Source organism: Pinus tabuliformis, chromosome 2_1 (assembly GCF_031772625.1).
Source record: "Pinus tabuliformis cultivar Carrire ecotype Pingquan chromosome 2_1, CPIR1, whole genome shotgun sequence".
NCBI classification, from domain to species: Eukaryota; Viridiplantae; Streptophyta; class Pinopsida; order Pinales; family Pinaceae; genus Pinus; species Pinus tabuliformis.
The window spans coordinates 75,855,978-75,861,977 of record NC_142299.1 but is presented as its reverse complement, the minus strand read 5'-3'; positions in this window follow the sequence as shown (position 1 = coordinate 75,861,977).

Sequence of the window (6,000 nt, the reverse complement as noted above, 5' to 3'; positions counted from 1 at the left end):
AATGGAACTCCAAGCTTCTTCTGGAGTGATATTCTTTAGAACCTTAGTAGGAGTGCGATTTATTATATAATTTGCACAATTAATTTCTTCGGCCCAAAAACTAAGACTGAGTCCTTTAGATTGCAGCATACAATTAGCCATTTCCTTTAAGGTACGATTTTTCCTTTCAGCTACACCATTTTGTTGTGGAGTGTATGGAACAGTATGTTGCATTTGAATTCCATTTTCGGTGCAAAAGTTGATGAATGTGTTTTTAACATATTCTCCACCATTATCAGTTCTTAGCTTAAGAATTTGATGTCCAGATTGTTTTTCAACAAAGGCTTTGAAGGCCAAAAATGTGTTAAATACTTCGCTCTTGAGTTTTAAGAAGTATACCCAAGTGCGTCTGGAGAAATCATCAATGAAAGTTAAGAAATACTTGCAGCCAGAGAATGAAGCAATAGGAAGGGGACCACAAAAATCACTGTGCACAAGCTGTAAAGGGGCTGAGGCGTGCCAAGAGGCACGTTTTTCAAAACTGTCCCAATGATGTTTTCCGAGTACACATCCGGAACAAACACCATCTCTGCAAGATACCATAGGAAGACCTGTCACCATATTTTCTTTACATAGATGCTGAAGGGAGCGATAGTTTAAGTGACCAAATCGCTCATGCCAAAGTTTGCTCACTTCATCATTATGAGCAACAAACACTGAGGGAAGATTTGATGACCCAAAGTTGTGAAACTTATACAACCTTGTGGAATCATCAGCAATACCAGTAGCTAGAATCTGTTTAGGATCTATCAGATCCTTGATTACAACATCATGAGGTGAAAATTCAACAATTTTACCTTCACCTGAATGAGTTATCTGATATACAGATAGAAGGTTGCAGGATAAGGTTGGAACACATAATACATCATTAAACTGACCATTGTCTAGATGAATAGTTCCAGTCCCTACAACATTAAGAGATCTATCATCACCAACATATATATTTTTGGTGTTACAATCATTTAAAGAAGAAAACATGGCTTTGTTTTTGGCCATGTGATAAGAGGCTCCAGAATCAATGAGCCACTCATGAGAATGAGAAGAAGAAGATACATTTAATGCATAACCAGACTGAGATGATTGACAACGACATGCAGAAAGTGCCATTCCTGAAGATGAAGTTGAAGTTGAAGTTGAAGAATGCTCCACATGGATGTTATGTTTCTTCATTGCAGCTTCCAAGGCTTCCATCTTCTTAAAGCATTTAGATTCTAAGTGGCCATCTCGATTACAAAAGTTACAATGTCTATCAGTCTTCTTCCATTTGTTTTTATTGGTCTTATCATTTTGCTGAAATGATCTTTCATTTTGAGGCTGAGTTTGCTTAGGACCCTTGTTTGGTTTAGGACCATTCTTTTTAGGATATGACTTCTTAGGATTCTTTGAATTTGGTTGTTGCTGGGCGGCTAATGCTTTCTTGGAAGAGTTTCCAAGATTAGGAAGACCAACGTGTAAGAGTTTTTCTTGTTCTCTTATTAAAGAATCACAAAAAGAGTCAAAGGAAGGGGCCTTGTAGTCTTTTCCTTGACAAATGAAAGCTTCCCTTGTAGAATGGAAGGTGGAAACAAATACAGAGTACGCTGGTCCCAACTTAGTAAGGATGGAATAAATAAGGTTACTATCTTCTTTCTTAACCTTAACACCTTCCAAGAGATATCTAAGGGACTTGAATTTGGACAAGAAATCTTCAATGCAAGAAAAATTATTAGGATCCAATGTAAGCAACTCATTTTCAAGTTGATGGGCTCTAATTTCATTTTTAATCCCAAAAACTTTAGTGATTTGTTCCAATGCTTCACGAGGAGTTTCAAGTTCTGCAATATGGAATCTAAGATCAGGAGAAATAGACATCCCTATCAAACCACGTGCTTGATCTTGTCTATTTTCCCATTTTGCAGCCTTTTCTTCATCTTTTGGTTTCTTCTCTTGGTCTGTGGCTATTCTGTAGAGACCTTTACTTCTAAGTAAATCTTCCATGTAGGATATCCATTGGAAGTAGTTAGTGCTGTCAAGAATGACTTGGCATAGACTTTCCATTTAAAAAAAAAATAAAGCTGAAGATGCTGAAAGTAAGTGTTCCAATGGATAGATCTCGAAAAATTAGACTGTTTTAAAAAAAACGGCTCTGAAAAAGGCTTCCGGATGAAGAAGTTATGGCTTTTTGAAAAAAAATTGTTGAAGTTGCCGGCAAAGTGCGCAAATGTGCGGGAATGAAAAAATCCGCCCCCACAAAATGGAGACTTGAACCCAAGACCTCTACTCTCTTAAAATAGCTTTGAACCAATTGATCTATACAAAAAATTTGAGAGAGAGAGAGAGAGAGAGAGGGGGGGGGGTACCTTGGTTTGCGTGCTTGCCTTGAGAAAGCTCTTTTTCCCTACAAAACACAAAACACAAAACCCAACACGGACATGCAAAGAAAACGAACCTTATGGCTCGAAGTTAGCTTTAGCAAAAAAACTAGATATTTAAAAAAATGAACCTTGCGGCTCAAAGTTAGCTTTAGCCGAAAAACTAAATATTTTTCTCAATGTTTCTGATTTTCTGAGATCACACTAAGGTGCAGGGAAAAGAGCATACGCATGAGAAAAAATCCTTCCTTTCTGTTTCTGATTTGCCCTGATCGCACAGAGTCGTAGGGCAAAGAGCATACGCAGAAATCAAAGGTATAGATCCGGTTAAAAAAAGCTAAATAAACCGAAACCGAAATAAGCAGAGAGAAAATAACAGTAAACTGAAAAAACATTGTATATCTCCAGATCTTAAAAATGACGCAGCTAGGGCTACCAGAAACCTTTTCGTGTGAAACGAAAGGGGTTCCTCACTGGAACAGATGCTACGAACACAACAGAGCAGTCCTCTCGGCCCGAAAGCAGTCAGAAACAGCAGATCTAGGAAACGGTAGTCGGATGCAGTTCTACCGGCTTCAGATTTGGATCACCAACGGACGCGGCCCTCAATTAGCTCCGATACCATGTAGGAATTTACAGGGTAAGTTCCTCAGAAAGAACACCAAAAGGACACCGCTCACAACCAGATCTCAAATCAATACACTAGTATTTTTGACGTGGTTAAAACCCTCAAAGAGGGAAACAGTCCACGGCCTGCGCCAACGTGGCTACTACAGGCAATTTATTAATCAAAGAATGAAAATTTACATAAGCTTCTCTCATGCACGGATTACCCGAACAATGACCCTCCATGCGCTTTAAATAGAACTCATAGACCAATCGGGTGTCAAGCCACGGATCAAGTGTCGGTAATACCGAGGAGAGAGTGAACCGTCGGATCACTACATATCGTGACCGTCAGATGGTAAGTTACAAAATGTACAACGGTAAAGAAACACACTTTACCTAACTCTATACCTAACTTTATACTAGACCAAGTTGAACTTAACTATTTCCTATGTGTCAGAATATCCTAACATTAACGAGCCGAACAAAACAAGCACTCGATCTTTTTGTGTAATAATCCCTCAGGTCCAAAAAGATTAAAATTTAGAGGAGGGATAGCACTTCTGGTCCCTTTAACGAGCTGGAGAGGCCAATGGCTCGGCAATCTTTTCATATTTTACGAGTCAATTGAAAATAGCTTAAAGGAGACTCATCTTTTGAGGAACGAGTGATAAAATGGGTAGCAATTGATTCCAGGTAAGGTTTGGAATTTTCCAATCACGGCAGTGTTAAAATGATGGCTAGCATGATCACTCTTCGCAGCTGTTCCTCAAAATGGGTAAACAATGAAATGGAGGTGAATGATCGGCCAATGAAAAAGTGGAGGTGACGGTGCAAGCACAACTAAGGCTTTAAAGGCTGAAGTATTACATTCACGATGGTTATTTACTGGAAATTGGTTCATTTTTTAATGAGCTTAAACTCTGGGGGGAACATGTGCTCATTGCTTATGTTTATTTTTTAACGAGCATGAAGTCCGCGTTAAAACTGCTCGATTAAATGGTCTCTTTTTTACTTTACCATAAATAGCTTTGTTCTTTCAAAGATTGTACTGTATTTTCAATCGCTTCATCAAACTAGTCAGAAATGAACAATATATGCTTGAAAAATGAGTTAGAACACTAATATTTTACTTTGAACTATGTAAAAAGTAATGAAAAAGTGTTTTTACTTCTCATTTTACCATTTCATTTGAACTTTGGTTTGTTGGAGCTTTGGAGGTGCTTTCCCCCTTTGATTTTCATTAGTTGATTTAAGGAGATTCTGTGGACGATTCTCGGCGCCGTCTGGACCAGGTAGGAGCTAAACTTGAGCTCTTTCATTTCATGCTTTCCATTTTGCATTTTGAGCTTGATTCCTAGTTTTTCTGAGCCTCTGGGGTTTGAAAAACTCGTTCTGCTTCCAGCGCACCCTCTGTGTATTGAAAAGTGCATTGGATGTTGGCCTGTCCACTGGCCATCTAACATGCAACGCACCCAGAGCACCACTGTAGGTGCGATGGGCGCAAAGAAGGAATTTTATGCACAGTTTTTGATGGAAATTTTGCCTGTTTCTTACCAAAATCAGGATCTAACTCTTCTCTTGTTTGTCTTTCAGAGATCTTTGGAGTAAGATGACTATTACATGGTGAGAACGTGAGCATGAAGAAGAGGACATGCTTGCCCTACATGATCTGGTTACAGTAAACGCATCGCGGAACTGTGGCTTGCTGAAGTTTTTCCGGATTTCTAGCATGAGACAACAGATCAACTTACTGTAGTATTTGCTCGATGCTTGGGATCCTACCAACCAGGTGTTCCATATCAGGGGAAAATCCATCCCCTTAACTGTAGTAGACATCTATTTCTTGACTGGCTTGTCGAGGCGGGGTGCCCCCATCTCTTTATGAGGTTCGGCCCGAGGAGGTGAATCTGTGAGAGATTATGTTCGCCGGTATTGTAGAGAGGGATCTCAGCCGAGTAAAGACGGCAAGATCATCATCCGCGATGTCACTGACAGGTCCCTCAGGACTATTCTGTTTACTTTTGGTAGGATGGCTGGTGGTGCGGCTCTTCATGTAGCCAACCGATCTTATATGCAGTATGCCTTGGAATGCCTCCAACCGAAGGTGTTCAACTGGTGCGAAAAAGTACTTCTTGTGATGAAAGAACAGTTGACCAAGGTAAAGAGTGGGAGGTTGAAGAACTTTGGGTATGGTTCTATTTTGACTGCCTTTGCCTTGGAAAAGATACCACGGATGCAGCCGCAGTATATTGCACTCGATTTACCTTCACCTACTGAACCATGTATGCAGAGATGGGTTGACCATATGTCTAGGCATGCTGGTCAGTCTCAGATTTCATTTTCTGATACCTTCTTCGGGTGGTTTGATCGTCAGGAGATGGTTTATTCCGAGTACCCATACGCTGGTATGGACTTCCGGGGTGACCCAGATTTAGTGTTGTCGGCTGGCGAACAGTGGGGTGCCATTGGTAAATTCTTTGACCATATCCCTGTTTATTGTTTTTCTCTTATAATTTCCTTGTGATTTATTCTATCAATACTTAATCAAACTCATGTGTTCATCCAGATGTTGGTCATGTTCGGTCAATAGTACGCCTGAGAGTGCCAGCTGCTGCCCCAGCAGGAGAGGCTGTTGGAAGGGCTATCCTTTGCGACCTCGATGTGGCCGAGACTCTCACAGCATTACAGGAGCAGGTTGAGGGCCTCACCCTTGGTATTCCAGATGTGAGGACTGACGAGCTACTCTTGAGGTTGCAGCGGCATACCACTGGTGTGCCAAGACGATGGACTCGACTCCTACGCATGATCGCACAAGCTGTGACTTGCTATCACGAGCATCATTAGACTAGGGTGCCCCCCAGTGTTTTGAGTTTTTTTTTTTGGTCATTTGACCAATTTTGTCTTGGTTACAAAACATTATGTGTAAACCATAAACTGTTATATATATTTTTGATTTTCGGAGTTTTATTTTGGTTAAGTTACATGATCCAAATGCAAACAT